This window comes from Haliotis rubra, unplaced genomic scaffold (genome assembly GCF_003918875.1).
Source record: "Haliotis rubra isolate DU_JTF1 unplaced genomic scaffold, ASM391887v1 Scf6, whole genome shotgun sequence".
Classification (NCBI taxonomy): domain Eukaryota; kingdom Metazoa; phylum Mollusca; class Gastropoda; order Lepetellida; family Haliotidae; genus Haliotis; species Haliotis rubra.
In genome coordinates, this window is record NW_025767301.1 from 3,593,092 (window position 1) to 3,616,808 (window position 23,717).

Consider the following 23,717-nt stretch of genomic DNA (forward strand, 5'->3'; position numbering starts at 1 on the left):
TTATCATCATAACCTGACTTTGCACACAGAAATACTTTCGGCAGTATGTATGGCTCTCTGATTATATCATAACCTGACTTTGCACACAGAAATACTCTCGGCAGTATGTATGACTCTCTGATTATATCATAACCTGACTTTGCACACAGAAATACTCTCGGCAGTATGTATGGCTCTCTGATTATATCATAACCTGACTTTGCACACAGAAATACTCTCGGCAGTATGTATGACTCTCTGATTATATCATAACTTTACTTTGCACACAGAAATACTCTCGGCAGTATGTATGGCTCTCTGATTATATCATAACTTTACTTTGCACACAGAAATACACTCGGCAGTATGTATGGCTCTCTGATTATATCATAACTTTACTTTGCACACAGAAATACTCTCGGCAGTATGTATGGCTCTCTGATTATATCATAATATGCAATATTTAACACTATTGTGTCCAGTGAACCCTCTGACTATAAACATAACACTATTGTGTTAAGTGACCCTTCAGACCATGCAATAATAACAATATTTTGTCCAGTGAACCCTCTGACTATAAAATAACACTATTGTGCTAAGTGACCCTTCAGATTATGAAATGACGTTATTCTGTCTTGACTGACGCTATGTATCATTTTGATAGAAATAAATAATTCCTTCGAAATTGAAAAGGAGCCCTAGTGTGTTGGCAGATTCAGATTCCTGAACCTGAGAAAATCTAGACTTGCTTCATTTAGGGCTTTAGCATTGCAGACAGGGTTCCTTCGAAATTGAAAAGGAGACCCAGTGAGTTGGCTGATTCAGATTCCTGAACCTGAGAAAATCTAGACTTGCTTCATTTAGGGCTTTAGCATTGCAGACAGGGTAGGAGCGCACATATCTACATTAAAAGTACTTTTAAACTGCCTCTCAGTATTTAAATAACGGTCATTAACAAGACCTTTACTATAACCATGTGTCATTAGCAATGCTTAAATGACTTTCCCGCATTATTTTGCAATGAATATTCTTCTGCAGATAATCGAGAGTCACAGTAGCTTTATGATACAACATGAGTTTTGTCTATATTTTTGCTCAGAGACTTGACCATAGGTTGGTTCAGATCTAACGGTGCCACGTTGTCTCTTTGAAGGATTAATCAATCTTTTTTTTCTTTGTAGTGGAGGCCATAGGCCAAGGCTACATTTCAGGATTTCAGAGCGGTACATATGTGCATATATAGTTAAAAAGACAATAAGTCAAATTACAAAATATACAAAAGGAAATATGATATTATTGGCATAGGTGTGAATCTCCAAGTTTCATTGCATTGTGTATATAAATAGCTAGGTTTTTTCCAATATCTGGATTGCCAGTTGACATGAGAATATTAAACGTTTGAATAGTGGGATTTGAATAGAATTTATGTGGTAAACACAAACATCTCAGATCCATTTTCAATAATGTTATATTTACATACAAAACATAATCTTTTTGTTCTGGGTTGATTAATATATCGACCGGTTTCAATTTGGAGGCGGTGTGAAGAACATCTGAATTTAGCAAGGGCCAATCGGAATTTTGAAATGGATAAATAATTTTTGCAAAATTCAACATTTAGTGGCATTTTAAAACGAGAATAAAGTGAAATTTTAGGACTGTTTACAAGTGACGTGTGCCATTTGTGTTCATAACTTGCTCTTAGTCTAAAACAAATTCTGATATGAATTTATCAACATTACATACATTTTGCTGCTGTTCCCACATATAGCCAAATCTATAGAGTAAAGAATATTTTTCTTCTTTTTTTTTTATGCCCAGTTTGTTTTACCATTTACAGAGTCTAAAACTAACATTTTATAACATTTCTTTACAAATCTAGAATCGGGCATTTTACATATTTTACGCCAATATTTAACAACTTTTTTTCATATATACATATATACATTGAAGGAAGATACCTCACACAGGCCAAGGTAAATACCTCTTCAAGTTCTCGAGTAGTGCCTATACCAGAATCACACTGCAGTTATTCAGCTCAAAGATGAATGTGTTTTAAACAATCCATCAAGTCTCGAATTGTGATATGTTTGAAAACGTCCATCTATACAATATATGTTTATATTCATATAAGGTCTATCGGCAAAGACAAATTTCATCGATGTTTTTTCTTCGACATGCAATCCAATCTTTCACTGGACTGCTGGGGGTGCTACAGCAAATGTGATAAACTATGTTTTTGCTTTCTCCCTTTTTAAAAACAACATTGCTTGAATTAATGACCGAAAAATACCTGTTTCAAACGAAAAACGAGTGCCTTGACCAAGATACGAAATGGTGACCAGGAAACGCCATGAAAAATCTTCGGCACGGGCGAACATACACGTGATTCTCAGTTTGCCAAATTAATGCATTAGTAGCTACACAGCGTCACCACAACATCAGCCCCTAAAACCCACTAACTATTGAACACAGTCGACCAAGTTGCACACTATATGGATGTGTGTATGGTGGTAGTGGGGGTTTTGAGAGGGAAGGGGGTCTGTGTGCACCTGAATTCTGAAGTCGGGGGAAATGATCCTCAGGAAAGATTTGTTTCTAGGGAGAGGGTGGGGGTTGGGGTGCCCCTGGATGTTGCACTTCTAATTGTGTCACTATCCAATGGTATTGGCAAAGCAGCACATCAGCCTTTTATACACGTGCAATCCCCCAATATACAACCCTTCTATTAAATCCTATTTAACACACATGAACTACTTCTATAGAGCTACTGGTCAAGTCAGTTATGATATAATATACTTAAATATACGATACCTTTAATGCTAGTCACATACTTTCCCCGGTGTTACAACCGTCTCTTGGCACATGTCACTGCTAAGAACATAACGCCACTTAACTGGTTTAATGTTTTATTACTGTGTGAAATATTATGGGATATTCTCTAATTCTGTTCAACATTGGAATAGCTCACCATGAAGAAGATATGAATGAACTCAGCGTCTGAAAGGGCAGGGTACTGTGTGTGCGTAGCCGCTTGCCGTAATGCCCCTGAAAATCAATAATGAAATCATTAAAGCAGGATCGTCTGCGAGATGGTTGGATGAAGGGGGACGGGCACGTGCGGTGTTGCACGTGATGAACGGTTTCGTGGGATTCCGTTAATGTCCGCAATGTCTCTCCAATCAATGTTGTATTCGGGCGAAGTGATTTCGCTTTGTCTGTGTTCTTGGCTTGTATGGTAATGTTATTTTCGGCACATGGAGCTGTTCCATATTAGTAATATTCCGGGGGTGAAAATATGCAACATCAGGGCTCATTTTACTGTCAAAACATTGCCGTTTTGTTTTATCAAGAGCAGTGTTTGCGGGTGTCGGGGAACATTGTCACATTCGCTCGAACACATCATAATAACCGACACGTGTCCCCCAAACGCATTTTTCTAGCTTGAACGTTGTATCATGTTTGTCAACGGTGCCATGTGAAACAGTGCACGTGTGTTAGGTATAGGACCTGATACATATGCTGATCTAACCTTTCTATTTGTGGATATGGACCGATTAGTATTAGGCTATATCTGGTCGTGTCAGACGTACATACCAAGTTATTCCATTGCACGGCACTTCAAAGTAAGATTGTGATAAGATAAAATAATGATAATAACTGATAATAAACTATTAGTCTAGGGCATGTTCATGGCCACGTGACCGGCGTATGTGTTGACATAAATGCGTGCATCGCGTTCCCATTCCCCGTCAGTTCCCCTCTGTTTCAGAATGGGCATTCCCTGAAATCAGATGTTATTTATGCAAGGTAGATCAAGACAATGTATAAAACTTCAACGTCATTCATCTGGGTGAGGAAGAGATGTCACGACGTTTGCTGCTGCAGACCCAAGGTAAGAGTTACCCATCTAATGCTTTATCTTACCTGAGAATAGCCTAGTGGACTTTATTTCTTTAACTTAATTCATGTTAGCATCTTCATGCAGCACTTGTGATGAAACAGATGCACTTCCTAACTTTGCAGAAGTTTGATAGTTTGGACTGGTACCTTCCACCATTGGTGTTTGTTGCAGTATGTAAAAAGGAAGGACATTTTTTGTGTGCTTGTTTTCGTATGTTTCTTTCAGGTTTGCGTGTTTGACTTTATTTCATTAAAGCCTTCCCTCTTCTGCAGCTCTCAATTGTATAAATTTCCCCTTCTAACCAGAGCTCTCTTAGGTGCAGCTTTCCTGATCTATCCAGAGCTCTCACTGGTATTGAGTTTCATGATTTAACCAGTGCGCTCACTGAATTTAACAAGTGCTCAAATGGGTATAGAGCTTGTTGATTACACGGGCACTGTGACTGGTAATGCTTTGTTCAATGTGACCGTTACTTAAGTTTTGCTGAATTTTACCAAAGCTCTCATTGGTATTGTGATGGTGATTTAACCAGTACATTTTTGGTATAGCTTCGCGGAATTTGACAAGTGCTTTCATTGGTATAGTGTTCCTGGATATAGCCAGTGTTCTCATCGGTATGGCATTGGTGAATTAAAACCATGTTCTCACTGGTATGGCTTTGCTGAAGTTGAATAGTGCTCTTATTGGTATTATTCTGCTAACTGAGCCAGCATAGCTTATTATAACCAAAGCTCTCGCATAACAATGGTATCATTCATTTCTGGACTTCTTCAGCTTTGATTAACATGCATGCATATTAAAATTATATAATGCTTAGAATATTTAATTATAAAATTAAACTATATTAATATTGTATGCATATTTAGAAACACGTTGTGTCGGAGTTAAAACAAGGTAAGCTATAACGCTACCGTGTAGTATGGTTTTTTTTATTGCTCCTACATTTTATTTGAAAGATGCAAAAATGTACAGCGATATCGCGAGGGCCACAAAATATTGTAAGGCTTTGGGGAAGGTCAATCTTTTCACAACAATAGTGCACCAAGAACCTCAGACTCCCCAACCACCCCACTCTCTCACCCCTCCTGTAATAAATGGCCGCTCCCTTGATCTTTAGCCCACCAATAAATCACTTCAGTATTTGTCTTCTGGGTTGCCCTAAACTAACACTCGTCATAGTGAACTTGTGATCACTGATCAGCTGATCTTTCCTTGACCTTATGCTGAACTTGTCACTGTTACTTGTATTACAAGAGTACTTATTCATATATGCAAGGAAAACAACAAATGACCAGCGTAACCTTTGTTTGCTGCTATGCCTCTGATCCCCCTGAGCCACGTGGCGCGGGGCACGTGACATCGCTGTACAGTTCAACATACCATCACTTGTCGATAACTGCTGAGAGCATTTCTCCCTTGTTGGAACCATGGGCAGACATGATGCATACCACAGATCTACATATCGAGTTCAACAGAATGTAGTAGTTATTTCATTCTGACCGCTGACTGGTTATTGACGGCAACGTCCTTGGCTACTGGGCATCATTAATATGCTCACACCTAAAGAATGGATTATTCGCAAATTATCGTGTCAATAATTAGGGGCCTACAGGGATTTTCATGTTATCTCATATCGCCTCACAGCTCCTGGTCAGGTGCGAGAGATGGGGAATGGTGGGGGAGATGATGATGATGATGATGCTGATGCTGCTGATGATGATGGCGGCGACGATGGTGCTCTTGGTGGTGTTGATGTGGGTGGGGTGGCACATTGACCGAGTCTCAGGCACAATTCGCTGGAGAGAGTTGCGGCCCTTTGGCTCGCCAGGAACTAATGTTCTAATCCTCGTTCATCTGGATTATGTATTTAGGTTTATCTTGACCGTATCCATGCTCGTGGATTGTAACCTGTCATATTTCAGGAATATTGTTAAAATCAGCGGAAACCACACTTACGCATTTCGGTCCTTCCTCCCGCATTAAACAGACCGACATACTGATCCATCGTTAAATCAAACCCACTCACTCACAAGATCAGTTAATTCAGAAATACCTGATGTAATTAACATAACATACTTGCCACGCAGATGAACAGAGATCTGCCTGTTGGGAATCATCCCCATCGGTCCCTTATACTAGAATAATGGCCTAAAATTTCAGGTAAAATATAATATATTCCTCTTTAGCCGCTCGAGCGAATGATTCACACCCATTCCTTTGTTTCCGAATTATAATGCTGTCATAAACAAGTAAACACTTCTCTCAAGCTTATTGCACTTACGTCACAATGACATAGGCGTGTCCGAATATCCTATGTAATAACACTCTTTTAACGTCACTGCAGGGGATTTGCTATTAACAGGTAATGATCCTATGATCCTACTATAGTACCCCCACAATGGATATAGAAAGACACGGTGGTGTCTCGTGTGGATCAATGTGAATGTTTGTTATTAATAGTTTGGCTACGATCAGCTGATATATTGAGTGTCACCAATAGCAGCTGGTCAGTGTCATGCAGCGGGCTGACATCGATCTGTACATAACGGTAAACACTGGGACTATACATATGACGGATGCTCCCCCTCTCTCTCTCTCTCTCTCTCTCTCTCTCTCTCCCCCTCTCTCTCATGGATACTCAGGGTTTTTTTTATCTATATGTATATAGACGATATTATGATATTTATTACGATATTTAGGCACGAGTGTCGTAAACATAGTATGATATGGGCACGAATATAATATTCTGTTTATTACCATTACCCGCAGTAGCCGCATGTAGAACGCAACGTCACAGAAGAAACGTGACGTCATAGCCTTGTTCATGACGTCACGTCACCATGTCAATGTGATATTTTGCCCTAGGGCATCGTATGAAAAATATGAACCCCGATATGTTCGACCTCGTAAGTAATAAAATGTAATCCCTCTCTCTCTCTCTCTTGGATACTTAGGATTTTATATTTATATGTATAATGTAATCTCTCTCTCCCCCATGAATACTCATGATTTTACATTTATATTTATGATATAATCAATATCTTTCTGTCTCTCTCTGTGTTTTTCTCTCTCCCTCATGAATACTCAGGATTTTATATTATATTTATGATATAATCAATCTCTCTCTGTCTCTGTGTGTGTGTGTTTCTCTCTGTCTCTCATGAATACTCAGGATTATATATTTATATTTTTAATATAATCACTAATCCCCTAGAACCGATCTGGAAACAGAACCCTTACTTCCTTCCTCCGTGATAGGATATTGTTCAAGAAATCAGATGTACAATTCAGGAATATAGGCCTACTTGCTCATCGTATGTAAACAGAACCTGATTGGAACGCTCAAAGTGCAAACGAACCAGTGAATGTGTATTACTGTATCGACGAACGGCCACGCAGACTAAAGCCAGGTCGACAGTAATGCTACATGCATGCCGCGGACGGATTACCCGCTGTAATATACGTGTCTATCTCCAGTATGAGACACATCGATATGTTCCAGATGACTCAGTGTACTCGGCGGCGGGGTATTGATCGGGGATGAACGTCGGCCGGAAGTAGTCGCATCAATTAACTCTGTAAATCTAAGTGTGCTTTTATCATATGTGTGTAACGCCGAAAAGTTATTATGCAACTTATGCTTCCCTTCAATAAGCAAAACCTAGAGGGATTGAACTATACCTTAGTCATCATAACTCTATGATGTTATGCCAGAGTATGTATTGTTTAGCTTTCATGGTTGTTAGTGGTAGCAAATTTAATGAAAAACTCATATAATGGTCTGATAACCTATGGTGTTACTTAACCGCTTCCCTTCCATAAGCAAAATCTAGAGGGGTTACAAATATACCTCAGTCATCATAACTTTATGATGTTATGCCAGAGTATGTATTGCTTAGCTTTCATGGTTGTTAGTGGTAGCAAATTTAATGAAAACCCATATAATGGTCTGCTAACCCATGGTGATACTCAAACAGCAGCTCATATATAGTTGCCTCTCTTAACTGTTTATTGTACAATCTCCTTCCAAGAGCTTGACACCTTGGTTACCGTCCCTGGATGCTTCAAGGAGCCTAGTTACAGGCTTGTTGACAGTTATCGACATTTGCTCCACTACACAGTTCAATACGTTCCGTGAAGGCTTGCTGTACATATGGCGAGTTAGACGAGGTCCAACTGAGGCCTCCTTCTCCGACGTGATCTATGATTACTCTACTTGCCCAGCGCTAACAGCTGCATACATACACATACCCACCCAGAAACATATACACACACTCCCACACAGACATACGTACACACACATTTTGGTTTACATATTTTATTATTTGCATGCACACCACGCACGCACATAAAACACACACACACAGGATACACACACACATACATCTACATACATACATACACACATACATACATACATACATACATACATACATACATACATACATACATACATACATACATACATACATACATACATACATACATACATTGGGACACGATGACATGTGTCAACCAAGTCAGCGAGCCTGACCACATGATCCCGTTCTCGCCTCTTACGACAAGCATGGGTTACTGAAGATCAATATTCTAACGCGGATCTTCACGGGTCAGTATATATAGGACTTGATTCCCTGACTGGGATTCATGTACCCAGAGTTTAGGTCATCAGTAAAATGTAATTTGAAAGGACACCGCCTGGAATACCGAGTGTCCACTGCAGTAATACATATATGTCATACATGCATGCACGCACAAACAAACAAACAAACAAACAAACAAACATGAGGTGAGGTGAAATTGGGTTTAACGGGTTTAACGTCGCTCATATGACGACGTGCATGCGTGTATACGTGTATGTGCGGCTGCTTGTACTAGCCCAGACTTAAGCTGGTTTTAAAGTGCTAACCCACTGAGATACCATGCCGCAGTGAAGCATGAATACCCCACTCAGACACATTATACTGACTCCGAGCCGACCAGTCCTTGTTGTACCCATTAATGCCGAGCGCCAGGCAGGGACCAGCAAGTACCATATTTTAACGTCTTTTGGTTTGACGCGGTCGGGGATCGAACCCGCGACCTTCCGCTCTCCGGGCGGACGCTCTAACCATTAGGCAGTGAGAGAAACACGGTGGGCATAGGTGTGTGGAGAAGACGAAGCTGTTTGATAGGTAGTGTTTGTCGTAGGAGGTTCAAGAGTTTAGACGTTGATGCAGCTGTTTTTGTTTGGAGATTTGTGAATGTTGTGATGGAGACCTATTGGACGAACAGGAGGCAGACAAGTTACAACAGGCTGCAACATTGGAAGATCGTTTCTCGGTTCATCACAGAGTACGGTTATTGTCTCAGGAATGGTCAGGGCACTGCAGGCCAGTAACTCAGGTCAAGAAAGGCCAGCTACATCCGTCCAGGCTGGTTCAACCCCAGCTAGGTCACAGAGTACGGTTATTGTCTCAGGAATGGTCAGGGCACTTCAGGCCAGTAACTCAGGTCAAGAAAGGCCAGCTACATCCGTCCAGGCTGGTTCAACCCCAGCTAGATCCCAGAGTACGGTTATTGTCTCAGGAATGGTCAGGGCACTTCAGGCCAGTTATTGTCTCAGGAATGGTCAGGGCACTTCAGGCCAGTAACTCAGGTCAAGAAAGGCCAGCTACATCCGTCCAGGTTGGTTCAACCCCAGCTAGATCCCAGAGTACGGTTATTGTCTCAGGAATGGTCAGGGCACTTCAGGCCAGTAACTCAGGTCAAGAAAGGCCAGCTACATCCGTCCAGGCTGGTTCAACCCCAGCTAGATCCCAGAGTACGGTTATTGTCTCAGGAATGGTCAGGGCACTTCAGGCCAGTAACTCAGGTCAAGAAAGGCCAGCTACATCCGTCCAGGCTGGTTCAACCCCAGCTAGATCCAAGAGTACGGTTATTGTCTCAGGAATGGTCAGGGCACTTTAGGCCAGTAACTCAGGTCAAGAAAGGCCAGCTACATCCGTCCAGGCTGGTTCAACCCCAGCTAGGTCATTTCCTAGGAAATGAGATTCCGCAGGTGTGTTATAACGCTCTTTGAAATCTTCTTAAAAAGAGCTGCTGGAGCTGTTGGAATATTGCTCGACACGAATGGAAAGTTGTCTATTTGAAAACTGAAATCGTCCCGTTTGTCAAACAGACTTGTGTACTCAGTAGAGTTTTTGTCACTCTGAATCTTTATGCAGAGGCAGTTGCGGCGCTGTCACTTGTCTCCTTAATCAAGGATTGTTGGGGGATTGGGATTGTTATGTTCATTACGCTTATTTACGTTTTATGACCAAATGTTTCACGTCGGGCGCCAAGACCACGTTCAAACTGCTTTCATTTCATGTATATGGCAAGAAACGTAAAAGAATTACCATCCTCACAGGTACTACCACAATGTGGGTATCAGTTTTCTGATTCTGTTGAGTATATCTGGTTTTTCTCAATGTATTCCGCCCCGTCCAATAGCCATATAGTGCATTACTGACAGGCGAAGTGTTCAAAAAAAATACTTGTTTTCGGCGGTTGACTCATGCTGTTTAGATGTACTGTTTACACATGAACTGTTGTATTGTAAAACAAATTCGTAACATTGAAAGGATTATTGTCATGAGTTCAATAAATGATGAAACTATGTGAAAATTGGCGAATTCCTAACAAAATTTTACACCAAAATGCGGCTGTTCACATGCACGATATTTGCACATGCTTTTCAGCAATTTGATGCATGATCCTCGTGCAATTCATCTACATAAGGTTTGTAGTTGGTTCCCCAAATTAGTGGAGAAATTTATCTTCGATGTAACCACATATATATACATAACATATAGTGAGTGTTTTAAGTGAGTCTAAACTTTAGATGGGTAGTATATTTAACTTCATTGGGATATTTTAGTTTGATGAGTTGATCTATATATTTTATATGTTTCAAAATTCCAACAAGGTTAAGCCACTAAGCCAGGGGTCACATACAATTTTCAGTCAACTGGACAAGCGCCCTTTTGATTTTGTACTGGCAAAGATATACCTATATTAGGACTTGTGACAGAGGTGAACAAATATGGAAGCAAAATGATTCACACAGGGAAATGTGAGGAAGTTAATTTGCATAAACATTCAAATATTGTCTGTAACCGCATTTAGAAATAAACATTAGGTAATACACGATGGACAGCTCAGAATAATTGCGTTAGTATGTTTTCCACGGTTACTCAGAGGCAAAAGTTAGTATAACATGGAATTTCTTCATTAGTAATCATGTGAAGGACTGTTTAGATTTGAACCAGAGAAAGGCTGTTTTAAAATACTCGAAGTAAAGTTGTTGTTGGCAATGCACGAAATGTGCAAGAAACACGACCTATTCGAGAAAATGGCCATCAATGTTCAGTTTTCAGACAACCAAACGCTTATCGTTTTCACCCAATGCAGTGTTAACTAAAGCAAAAACACCCACCTCTATTCATAGTTCTGGAACAAATGATAGTCTCATATCTCGCCGATTCAACGTCCTCAGATACATCATTTGGCACTTATGGCGATTGTTTTTTCGCAAAACAAACAAGTTATAGACCGTTTCAGTAATTGCTTCTCATCAGTAACGTCCCCAAGTTAAGACTGATGGTTTCGAACCACGCATCTCCGACACAGGTTCCAGTCAGCAACCCTTACAGTCCGTACAGCCAATTCTGACACCAAAACATCAACATATTGTTAACAACACCTGTTTGAGCTGCTATCTTATTCAGAACAATGCTCAAGAACGCATAAACTTGGGTTTTTGGTACTCTTTTAACCATTACATATGAAAGACTTGTCGTTAGTCTTAAGTGGAACACCAAATTCATACTTAAAAAAACTTGTAATTAATCAATACCGAGCGATTAATAGTTGCCAAAAGTCGTCTGCTTCACTCTCGCCCGCCAACGAAACCACAGACAGGTTACGTAACTCTGTCGCCAGAGGCACCGCAGCGAACCAGCAGTGACGTTTGGTGAGGAAGGATTTTCAGTTAGATGTATATAAAGTGTGTAACAAGCTCGTAAGTTTTCTGATTTCTCGACGTATTCGTCGAGTCAGAAAATCAAAACTACATACTAGTTGGAGTAAAATATGTGTATGATTGATGAGCAAAAGGATTTTGAATGACACAACTTGTAACATAACGATTTCTTCCTCGGAAGTGAGGTTGTGGTCGAAGTGAAAATAATATTGAAGTAGTATTATATTGACACCCACCTCGCTTCCAAGAGAGAAATGCAAAATCCTACTGGCCATCAATCAAGTACATGTTTTACTACCAGTAAAAAGTAGTTTTGATCTTGTAACTCGGTGAAAACAAACCTCCCAGATTGTATCACCTATTTCAGCACGGCTCCCTTGGGAGCTGCATAAATCGCCTTACACGCGCATGCTGCGTGTCCTTGGATAGCTGGATCCTGGAGCTACACGGAGAATGTTTCCGTTTGTTTTTATGCAAATGTATAGCCGAGCAATTAAGGTTTCTGTGATTTTAAGCTGTGTGTTTTTCTTCCACGTAGGTCCCGGTGGAAAAAGATTGTTCCACCCAGCCTCCGTCGGAAGTCGCCCGCATTTTGGAAGCCTTGCACTTGTCATATCTATGCATGTTATACATTGTTTGAAACCCGAGGAAACGCTCTCTCCAAATATGCAAACGTGAAAATTATGCTGCCCCTGGTAATCAGTTGTAATAGCATTTATTCTCAGACTGGCAGATTTTTAAAAGACGGGCTAAAGTATGTTCGAGAATCAATGAGATTATGGTTTGTTTTCATCAAGTTAAATAATAAAAACTACTTTCTACTCGTAGTTAGATATGTATTTGAATCATGACCAAAAAGATTTTGCATGACACAACTTGTAACATAATGATTTTTCCACGGAAGCGAGGTGGGAGTCGAAGTGACAATATTGCGCGCTAAATTTCTTGCTACATTCACGTGGTTAACGTCCACTCACCACTATGTAGGTACTAGTCGATCTTCTTTCTGTAACCATGATGAGCGAGGCTGATCATCGTTTTCACTAATACAAGCGTCTGGCTTGAACAAAAAGGCCTAGCGATTGTTTCTTCATTGAAGATTGAATGGAAAGATTGTCGCTGTCTGAATTACTTCCGGTCATGTAAGAGTCTGCTTTGTTCCGAAATGCCAACCAACTGAATTGACCATATTTATATCACTTGACATAAATTTTTAACACCCGAGTAAATTGGGAAACAAAAGCCAGACCTAGCTAACAGGTGACTTTATGATAACAAGCGATTTTGACAGATTCGTCCGTGAAAACAAGCTGTAACTCGGAAGCTAGGCAAAGCAGGCGACAAGATTAAATGACAGTAGAAAACATAAAGCTTGCATATTTCACAACAACTGTCACAATTTCAGGTTTAGACAAACCTGTAAACAAGATAATTTACCCTCGGAAATGTACATGGATTCTACAGCGCCCCTCACATGCATACCCCACATTACGTCATGGAGACGCGCCCCTCTGATTGGTTGAAAGTTCGTTCGCGGGAGAGAATTGTGCACTGTTGTCAAAAAGGTCGATTTAAGTTAATTAAATGTTGAAATGAGCAGTGTTAATGAGGGGGTTTCATTTATAACAATGCCAATAAATGATTTATGTATTTCTACCCCCCTAGAGTATATGTGGTCTTTAATGTGTTACCATGGCCCGCAAGATCCCCTGATTTGTCACCATTTGAACACGTCCAGGATGAAATGGAACAATGCTTACGACATCATCCGAATCATCAAAAATGCTGCAAGAACTCAGCCAAATCCTTCCTCGGATGTGGGCTGATCTTCCCCAGGACCTAGTGACCTCAATGAGGCGAAGGTGCCGGGCCTGCGTCTATATACAAGGTGAGCACACTGCCTGTGAGATCTTGCTTGTGAACCCTCTCCTGTGGCTCATTTACATGTGTCAGGCGGGCTGTTCTTATAGACTGTTGACACATTTCATTCGCGGCATTAAAAGTTAAATACTGATTCTGCTTGTTGTTTGCCTTTTTGTATATCATTTACAGATTAATATCAAAATCGCAAAGAGGGTTCGGGTGATCCTGACACAGTCAGCCTGTTTATATTCATCACCACCTCAGGACCCCTGCACTCATTGCCCAGACAGTGAAAGAACTTCACACATAACTTTGAACTTTGAAAATTCATATTCTAGTGTAAAAGCTAGCTTTATTTATTAAACCCTCTAACAAAAACAATAAATGCTGATAGAATGGGTTTATGGAAATACAAGTAGTAAATCTAAAAGATTTGAATTATAAAACTTGATACTGATATTTGATTGTGTATTGGTAAATATGTTCCAGTATTTGGACATATCACATCTAAAAAATGTTATTGTAATTCCCTAGTCAAAGAAAAATGATTTTATCTGTGATTCTGAAGTGTCAGGGAAATTTGAAGAGATTGATTTACACTGAATAGACATATCGTACTCTTTAAAACTTTAAAATTTCGTTTTTGAAATGCAGCAATATGCGAGTGTTATAATTATTGGAATTACACAGAAACAGAGTAATTGTTCTTGTTTGAAGTTGTTCAAGTGTTCATGCGCCAACATAAAGTCCTTCTTAAGGGGTTCGGGTCGATATTCGACTTACATCGGAATAACACGAATTGATCACGATTGGGTACGTACAGGCCTGACCTTCGACGGGATGGTTAATAACTCCTCCCCAAAGTAAAGGGACTCATCCTGCCTCTTCTATCTTGTACAGTTCAGATGAAGAATGTTGCAATTAACGAGCCCTAAGGACATATCAATGTTATAGGAAAAGGACTCGACAAGCAGAATCTGTTTTTCCATTGTGGATTCTCCCTTACCAATAAGTTCAAGATCGTCCTTGTCAAGATGAGTAAGAGGTGTTGGGGAGGTCCGTGATAATAACTTTCCTCCTTGGGGAGGTCCGTGATAATAACTTTCCTCCTTGTTAAGAAACTAGTGTTAAGGCTTTTAACAGAAAAGCAAAGGACTTAAAGAATCGCCCTGAAATACTCCTCTTCTAAGAGAAATTGGTCAGTAATCGATCAGGTAGGTCAGAGGATTCCAGTAATATCAAAATGCATTCATGAGGTACAGAATCATAAGCATTTATGTAGTCTTTCCAACATATTGAGAGTTTATGACAGTAAGTGTTTGCTGATATGGATAAATATTGCCGATGTGACTAAATATCTTAACTCACATAATGCTTTTAAAGGATCATGTTTTAACCAACAATAGATCCTCGCAACCTCAACATCCCTTTCTGGGCCATTTTGCTAAATTTTGTTTATATCAATGGAGGTGCCGTATGATGACACAATACCCGTAATACACCCGTAAACATTTTGTATTGTGTATTCAGACATGAAATGGGTTGGGAGTTTTGGGATCAGTCAAATCCCCTTTCTTTCGGAGAAGTATTGTTCGACATTTGCAAACCCAAGGCGGAACGTCCCCAGTATCCAAACGAGAATTGAAACATAAAAGGCGTTTGGACTCAAGGGAACAGTTTCCAGTAGCGTGATTGAGTTTTACGCCGTTGTTAGCAGTATTCCAGCAATATTACGAGGATACCAGAAATGGGTTTCACACATTGTACCTATGTGGGGAATCGAACCCGGGTCTTAAGCGTGACGAGCGAACGCTTTAACCACTAGGCTATCCCACCGCCCCGTTTCCAATACCGGAAATCAGGTGTAACCAATGGCGACATGCCATGTGCATTATCATTGTTATCTACTACTCATGGTTCCTGGAGGCTGCAGTAGCAAGTGCTTCCAACACGGTGTAAGGGGGTAATAAATGACCTAATCATACCCCTTAAGGTACTATGCTCATGCCGGCATCGCTGGGTTTCCACTGACAAGGACATTAAATTCATTGCAGAATCTGCATTTCATATTTACATTTGGAGGCCAAATCACAAACTGCTGGTTACGAGCAGGAAGTGACTGGTCTTGAGCAGCAAACAGAGAGCCATTCACTGCACTCAGTGCAGCGGTGGATCAATAATATATAAATACATTTACATCAGACTAGCTCTGTGATGTTTATTTCTACTGGAATTAAACTGAAAACAAGTTATCGTTCTTGTTTAAAATAGTTTTTGTTCCTACATCAATATGAATTCTTCTAGAGGGACACGGGTCGCTTTTCGGCTTGTCCTTGAACAATACGAAGAGTTCACGAAAATTATCCGGCCTTTGTTTGACTAATTGTTACTCGTTTTACCTGATTTTTCATTTGTACTGTACAGTTGTTTACAGAACAAAGCACTACCCGAGCTGTATGACGGCAGCCAGTAATTAACCGTGTCTAACGTGGACAGTCCAATGATTGATAACATGAGCAACTGCACAATCATCCAAGTCTCCGAGCCTGGCCACGTGCTCCATAAAGCCGTTCCTGACGACATAGGTATGGTCGCAACCAAGGTGAGCTACAGCACCCAGGCTCTATATTCTAACATTAGGGACCCTTCATAATTTATTCTGACATTAGGGACCCTTCATAATTTATTCTGACATAATTTATTCTGACATTAGGGACCGTTCATAATTTATTCTGACATTAGGGGCCGTTCATAATTTTTTCACCCAGTTCTAGTACATTAATTGATCTTATTTTTGTTTCAAGTGTTAGCGCTGTACTAAAATCGGGTGTTCTATATCCTGTATGTAGCGATCATTGCCCTGCATATGTCACCATCAATGAGTCGATTGCAAAATCGATTAATTACAAGATGAAAATACATAATTATACTCTAGCTGATTTTGACGGTATTAAAAATGCCTTATATACTCTTGATTGGCATGCTATCTTTGCCTCTGAAAATATTAATTGTATCGCAAGCGACTTGACTGGTGCAATTCTTGAATTATGCGATAGTTATATTCCTAATAAAGTCGTTACTATAAGGCCATGGGACGCCCCCTGGATGAATAATGAGGTACGTAAATTGATTCGTAAACGCAATCGCCATCATAAAATCGCGAAAAGGCGTAACTCATCATCTGACAGGGCAAGTTTTAGACTGAGCAGAAATAAAGTTATATCCGCGGTAAGAAATGCAAAGAAGATGTACATGAATAAAATTGATGAATAAATAAACAATGAACACGGTACAAAATCATGGTGGCGTTTAGTTAAGAATTATATAAAAAGTAAACACACCACCTATATTAATACTTTTCCCTCGATAAACCATAACGATAAACTATATGATGATAGTGCTGAAACAGCAAACATTATGAACGATTTCTTTGCAGATCAGGCAAGAGTAGCTGCTCCTAATAGGGATATTCCTGAAATTCGTTCAGAGGTAGATAACCCATTATGTGACTTAACACTCAGTCCGCAAGAAATCCATGATATTCTCTTCTCTGTTGATATCACTAAAGCAATAGGCCTAGATGGTATTGACAATAAATTTCTGAAAATGAATGCAAGACAATTAGCAGTTCCCTTATTTGAAGTTTTTAATTTATCATTAAAGAATAACGCGTTTCCTGATATCTGGAAGGAGGCATCAGTTGTTCCTATACACAAAAAGGCAGTATAAATGAATGTTCTAACTATCGACCAATCGCACTAACAAGGTGTGTAGCAAAGAATTTCGAAAAATGCATTTTTAAACATGTATTTAATTATTTTAGGGATAATGAAATACTTACAAACTTACAATCCGGTTTCATGCCAGGCGATTCAACGGTAAATCATTTAACGTACCTGTATGACTTTATAGCGCGTGCATTAGATAGGAGGTAAGGAAATTAGGGCTGTATTTTGTGACGTAAGTAAGGCTTTTGACAAGGTCTGGCATAAAGGTATTATACATAAGCTAAGAAGTTATGGTATCGGGGGTAACTTGTTGAAATGGTTTGAGAGTTATCTAGACAATAGAGTTCAGCGAGTTGTTATAAATGGTTACACGTCTGATCAAAGATCAATCTTAGCCGGGGTTCCCCAAGGCTCTGTCTTAGGACCCCTATTGTTTATAGTTTATATCAACGACATCGTTGAAGGAATTAACAGCAATATCCGTCTCTTCGCAGATGACACATCACTTTATGCTATAATAGATGATCCTGATGAAACTGCTCTTTCTCTTAGCAATGTATCTACGTAACATTTCTGATTGGGCTGACAAATGGCAAGTTACATTTAATCCTAATAAAACAGATTCTATACAATTCTCTCGTAAAGTACAGCCCAGCCCAAAACGAAACTTAACAATGAAGGATAGTAATATTAAAGACGTTAATAGCCATAAACATTTGGGACTTACTTTACAGCACGATTGCTCCTGGACTGACCATGTTAACGGTATCGCCAAAAAGGTTGCACCCATGGTAAACTGTCTTAGAGGTTTAAAATATAGTTTCTCGCGTAAAACTTTACAAACAATGTTCAAACAATTTATTTTACCTATTTTAGACGATTGTTGTCACATCTGGGACAATTCTACCAAAAAGCAAGCACTAACACTAGAAAAACTTAATCTTGATGCACTTAGAACTATTTGCGGTGCTGTTCGCGGTACGAGTCATAACAAAATATATGATGAGACAAATTTCCAACCACTATGTACTCGAAGACACATCCCAAAACTAACATTTTTTATAAAATGGTTAATAATTTAACTCCAAAATATTTGAGCAATCTCGTCCCTCCTAAGGTATCTGACACTACAAACTACAGTTTCCGAGACCGTTTGAAGCTCCAAACTATCGATAGTAAAAGTGCAAATTATGCCAAGTCATTTCTCCCAGATACAGTAAGATTGTGGAATTCTTTGTCTACCGATTATAAAGAATCGGCTACTTTGGGTAGTTTTAAGAAACAGATTAATGTGTCAAATAATAATAGTCAAAACTACTTCAATTTAAACTCTGGATCAAGATTCTGTCAGATTATCCATTCACGCCTCAGGCTCGGTTGCAGCGATTTAAACGCACATAAATATCAACGATTTATATCTTCAAATCCCTCTTGTTCTTGTGGCTATTGTTACGAAGATCCAATTCACTATTTCTTTTCGTGCGTTAATTACTCTGACATAAGACATAAAATGCACTTCTATACTAAAGGATATGACATCAAATCAATACTATACGGCCACTCTAATGGATCTACTAAAGGTAATCTTGAATTATTAGAATCTATCCATTCTTTCATTGTACTGTCAGGCAGATTTGTGTTGTAATAGTAAAACCGAAATTGCACTTACTATTAAATATTTTCCGATAATAATGGTTCTAATGTTATAAGCGGCTATATTACAGTTTTGGATTGTTACATTTCCAGAAAGTTATTGTTTATTGTTTGTTAATATCATGCTTTTCTCCTCACGATTGTTATATCTATAATTTATCTGTATTCCGGAGCGGTATTCAGATAAGCAACATACTGCTTGTTTACCAATCCGGTTCCTCTTTTGGAAATAAATATGGTTAAACAAAAAAAATAATTTATTCTGACATTAGGGATATTTCATAATTTATCCTGATATTAGGGACCGTTCATAATTTATTCTGACATTAGGGATCGTTCATAATTTATGGCTAGGGGGGTGGGGTGGGGGTGGGGTTAGATGATGACTTTTATGGAGACGCATGTGCAATGTGAATGACCCCTCCCCAACCCCTAAATTGTATGTAAGTAAGTGAACACCCCCTTACCCCGCATTTCCTGCGCAAATTCAATGAACCCCTTCATAATTAAGCATAATTGTTATTACATTCATGACCCCCTACCTCCCCAGAACATAAATGGTGATCCCCCTTAAAATCATCATCACCCCTCCCGAGCCATAAATGATAAACCTATCTAGTTATCAGCTGATTCGATGAACTGTCGTAGCATTGTAAGCAATGATGTGTTTGGATTGGGTTCTTTAAAGAAAAACATCCATTTTGGATTTGGAACGAATAAAGTTCCTGTGTCCGCGTAAAGATAACATGATATAAATGGTCAAGCTGACTTCCACGTCAGACTATATGATTATACATTTGATGCATAATAACGAGTGAAATTCGTGACAATCTGCGATATCATTCCGGTGACAATTGATCAAAATTATATTTCCATAATAATGAGACAATTTTCTTCGTCAAAGATGGCGGCTACTGCAACTGGAAACGTGTATATCTTCGAATTTGCGAACATGTGAAAACGAAAGGTGCCTACCTCATTTTACAACCATACGTCGCCGGGTTCTCGTATTAGGAACAATTCACCTTCATATGGTTCAGTGTGAGCACTGTAAACAACGAAATGAGGTATCCGAAGCATAGCGCATGGATACAGTGGGATGCTTTTCTGTGTGATTACACCTTTCCCAGAAGCACTTTTCACCGTCTTATAGTGACGCCGATAGATGTGGATTAATAGCTTTTGTCATTGCTAGTTCCGTATAAATCTGTTAATAGAAAGGCCGCTGCTTAAACTTTGGTTGGTTCATCAGAAGTAGAAAAAGTACCTCAATCAAAAGCCCTCAATAAAGGAACGTGGATCTACTGATCTCTTTATTTCGTGGACCATACAAGTGTTCTAGAAGCGTACCTAAAATCTCTACACCAATATTTGCCCTGATCTGAAAAGTTGAAATGAGATCAAATGTACAAATATCAAGCTAATGTGTTTTGAAACTACACTTGAAACTAGTTGGACCCCGTTGCACAAACCGATCTTAGCGTTAAGGCAACCGTAAGTCTATGTTAAAGAATGGAAGTTACGATGATTTATATGATGCAGAGTGAGTATTGTATCAGTGTTGCAGTAGAAAATGCGAAAATCCACCTTCAGTTAACGAACTTTGTACAATGTCATCGATTGACAATCTTGCACCGAGCTGATGTTGTTTAAATCACTACCTACATTGCAGTCTGATGAAAGCAGCATCATGTACACGAAGCGCATGTAAAAGGTTCCTTGTATCAACGGAAGCAAATTATTCCATGGAGGGACCTTCGATATCACGGTAGTAATAGGAGTAGTAGAAGCAGTAGCCGTGATATTATTGGTTGTGGTAGTAGTAGTGATAATGGTGGATTAAATAGTAAGTAGTAATAGCAGCAGTAGTAGTAGCAGCAGTAGTAGTAGTAGTAACAGCGATAGTAGTAGTAGTAGCAGTACTGATAGTAGTAACAGCAGGAGGAACAGTATTACCAGCGACAGCAGTAGCAGTAGGAGTAACACCGACAGTATTAGTAGCAGTAGAAGTAGTTGTAGTAGTAGTAGTAGTAGTAGTAGTAGTAGTAGTAGATGTAGATGTAGTAGCAGTAACAGTAAGAGGGGCAGTAGTATTTGTAGCAGTGGTAGTAGTAACAACAACAGGGGCCGTATTAGAAGCAGTAGCAGTAGGAGGAGTAGTAGTAGTAGCAGTGGTAGTAGCAGTAAGAGGAGTGGTAGTAGTAGTAGCAGTAGTAGTAGCAGTAAGAGTAGTAGTAGTAGCAGCAGCAGTAGTAGTAGTAGCAGTGGTAGTAGCAGCAGCAGCAATAGTAGTAGTAGTACTAGGAGCAGCAGCAGTAATGGTAGTAGCAGCAGTAGTAGTAGTAGCAGCAGCAGTAGTAGTAGTCGTAGTAGTAGCAGCAGCAGTAGCAGTAGCAGCAGCAGTAGTAGTAGTAGTACCAGCAGTAGTAGTAGTAGTACCAGCAGCAGTAGTAGTAGTCGTCGTAGTAGTAGCAGCAGCAGTAGTAGAAGTAGCAGTAGCAGTAGCAGAGTAACAGCAAAGTAGTAGTAGTAGTAGTAGTCGTGGTAGTAGTGACAGTAGTAGCAGCAAGAGGGACAGTATTAGAAGCAGCAGCATCAGTGATAGTAGTAGCAGTAGCAGTAGTAGTAGCAGTGGTAGTAGCAGCAGCAGCAGCAATAGTAGTAGTAGTAGCAGCAGCAGTAATGGTAGTAGCAGCAGTAGCAGCAGTAGTAGTTAGTAGTAGCAGCAGCAGTAGTAGTAGCAGTAGTAGCAGTAGCAGCAGCAGTAGTAGCAGCAGTAGTAGTAGCAGTAATAGTAGCAGTAGTAGTAGTAGCAGTAGCAGTAATATTAGTAAGAGCAGTAGCAGTAGTAGTAGCAGTAATATTAGTAGCAGTAGCAGTAGTAGTAGCAGTAATAGTAGTAGTAGCAGTAATATAAGTAGTAGTAGCAGCAGCAGCAGTAGTAGTAGTAGCAGCAGCAGTAGCAGCAGCAGTAGTAGGAGCAGCAGTAGCAGTAGTAGTAGCACTAATAGTAGTAGTAGCAGTAGTAGTAGCAGCAGCAGTAGCAGTAGTAATAGTAGTAGCAGCAGTAGTAGTAGCAGCAGCAGTAGCAGTAGTAATAGTAGTAGCAGCAGCAGTAGTAGTAGCAGCAGCAGTAGTAGTAGCAGCAGCAGTAGTAATAGTAGTAGCAGCAGCAGCAGTAGTAGCAGTAGTAGCAGCAGCAGTGGTAGTAGCAGCAGCAGTAACAGTAGTAGTAGCAGTAATAGTAGTAGTAGCAGTAGTAGTAGCGGTAATAGTAGCAGTAGTAGTAGTAGCAGTAATAGTAGTAGTAACAGTGATAGTAGCAGTAATAGTAGTAGTAGCAGTAGTAGTAGCAGTAATAGTAGCAGTAATAGTAGTAGTAGCAGTAGCAGCGGCAGTAGCAGTAGTAGTAGCAGTAGCAGCAGCAGTAGCAGTAGTAATAGTAGTAGCAGCAGCAGTAGCAGTAGTAATAGTAGTAGCAGCAGCAGTAGCAGTAGTAGTAGCAGCAGTAGTAGTAGCAGCAGTAACAGTAGTAGTAGCAGCAGCGGTAGCAGTAATAGTAGTAGTAGCAGCAGTAGTAGTAGTAGTTGTAGTAGTAGTAGTAGTACTGTAGTAGTTGTAGTAGTAGACGTCGTATATGTTTCGGTAGCCGGGGGTAGCTTTAGTCGTTAGTACTGAGTGGATGCACCGAGGCTGATGTACCGATGCTGATATACATCCAAATCAGAAGCTACTATGATCGTTAAACAGCTTAACCGTGTGGTAGTCAAGTCGTCATTCATGCAGTCTCATCACAGCTGTTAATCTCACACTGCTTGCTCCGATATCTGGCCTGTCCACCTGGTCCGTTCATTCACTCGTGTTGTCTGTTCATTACTTCATTTATTCATTGGACTACGCAAAGACGTAAATACATGCACGTCTTTGGTCCACGTGAATGTATACTTCTATTGGTCCCCCGTTCGGCGTATAACCACTTGGCATTTCAGGTTATCGTTCACAACACGTGTATTTTTCGCATCAAGCCCCAACATGCCCGTCTCAGCAACAGTTAACGGTTTATCTTCGCCCAATCGAATGGTATTCTGTAGCCATACGCCAGATGTTTGAGCGTAAATAATTCACGTGTCAGGCCAAACGTCACGCTATTCCGCGGTAATTGATAACGCAAAATTCGGAAAGTCCGCTCATAAAACATTTACCGTTGATCAATGAATTCTCGTGCTGTTTCCCCAATTTATAGCTTGAAACAATGGAAGGAGGCATGTCTGAGGTTACACGCTTTGTGTTCCATTGTAACCGACACCCTAATTTCCCTGAGGTACATGAAGCCATATGTTACACTGTTTGATTCGTGTCGGTTCTAAATTAGGTGCATGGTATCAGTTGTTGGTGCTGAGGTATGCTGTGTGTGCGTGGGTTCAGGTAGCGTTAGGCGTTAGTAACTGGGTAGACGTCGGGTATGTTGTATGTGTAGTGATGGGGTTAGTGTGAGACGTTAGTTACTGGGTAGACGTCGGGTATGTTGTATGTGTAGTGGTGGGGTTAGTGTGAGACGTTAGTTACTGGGTAGACGTCGGGTATG

At 40.0% G+C, this 23,717-nt stretch overlaps 1 long non-coding RNA gene across 1 annotated transcript in view; it reads right to left on the reverse strand.

Moving 5' to 3' along the window:
• LOC124255377 overlaps positions 1-20,209 on the reverse strand; it is a 65,722-nt gene extending 45,513 nt beyond the window's left edge. The window contains exon 1 of the long non-coding RNA XR_006892675.1: positions 20,108-20,209. This is a non-coding gene — a long non-coding RNA (uncharacterized LOC124255377). The remainder of the gene's footprint in view (positions 1-20,107) is intronic.
• Positions 20,210-23,717: the final 3,508 nt, after the last annotated feature.